Source organism: Gekko japonicus, unplaced genomic scaffold (genome assembly GCF_001447785.1).
Source record: "Gekko japonicus isolate JY-2015 unplaced genomic scaffold, Gekko_japonicus_V1.1 scaffold5660, whole genome shotgun sequence".
NCBI classification, from domain to species: domain Eukaryota; kingdom Metazoa; phylum Chordata; class Lepidosauria; order Squamata; family Gekkonidae; genus Gekko; species Gekko japonicus.
In genome coordinates, this window is record NW_015167229.1 from 30,161 (window position 1) to 31,106 (window position 946).

The 946-nt window shown below is 51.6% G+C and overlaps 1 protein-coding gene across 1 annotated transcript in view; it reads right to left on the reverse strand.

Annotated features, from left to right (window-relative positions):
- The window catches only part of LOC107112108 (sulfotransferase 1 family member D1-like), an 11,651-nt gene extending 11,005 nt beyond the window's left edge, over positions 1 to 646 (reverse strand). The window contains exon 1 of the mRNA XM_015413181.1: positions 557 to 646. The gene's annotated coding sequence lies outside the window, so the exon portion shown is untranslated. The remainder of the gene's footprint in view (positions 1 to 556) is intronic.
- Between the last annotated feature and the right edge of the window lie 300 nt (positions 647 to 946).

Genomic DNA, 946 nt, shown 5'->3' on the forward strand with positions numbered 1-946 from the left:
TTCCTCTCCCCTCCCTCCCTCCGGCCTTCCTGGAGCACTTGGGAGTCACGCCTGCCTTCTCATTAGTCCTAGGACTGCCAACTGGCTAGAAGAACAAAACAGCACCAAACCCATCCACTTCTGCTCCTTTATGCAGAAATCAGCCAGTGCAGCTTTTCACTGCAGACAACTAAGCGTGCTCACTCCTGCCCAGTCTTGCAGTTAAAGGCACAGCTACAGAGCTCAGTTCCCAAGCGGGCAACCTACATCCCCAGCTTCCCACTTACCTTGGATTGGTCGGCTGCTCTCCCCTCCCTCCCTCCGGCCTTCCCGGAGCACTTGGGAGTCACGCCTGCCTTCTCATTAGTCCTAGGACTGCCAACTGGCTAGAAGAACAAAACAGCACCAAACCCATCCACTTCTGCTCCTTTATGCAGAAATCAGCCAGTGCAGCTTTTCACTGCAGACAACTAAGGGGTGCTCACTGGGTGCCCAGTCTTGCAGTTCAAGGCACAGCTACAGAGCTCGGTTCCCAAGCGGGCAACCTTCATCCCCAGCTCTTCTGCTTCCCACTTACCTTGGATTGGTCGGCTGCCTGGATGGCTTTGCAGCTAGCTCCGGTATGGGTGCTGAAGTATAAGTGCCTCTCTCCCTAACTAGCTCTGGCCAGAAGTGGGTGGAGAAAGACTTTATGGAAAGTTCACTTTCCAAAGGAGGGAGGGATGTTGTTTGCCAAAGCACTGCTGGAATTAATTCAGCCCTTTTGATTGGACAATCTTGTGTTATGAAACGAGGCCCGTTTCGTAATATTTCAGGGTAGTCTTTGCTATGGCCGCTGCGCCTTCATTTCTACAAAGTGCCAGGGATTAGAGCTGCCTGGAAGACATCCCCCCTGAATGTGACTCTTTCTCTCAGGACATGCATTCTATACATGCTCAGGAGCACTATTTTCTTTATTATTAGTTTG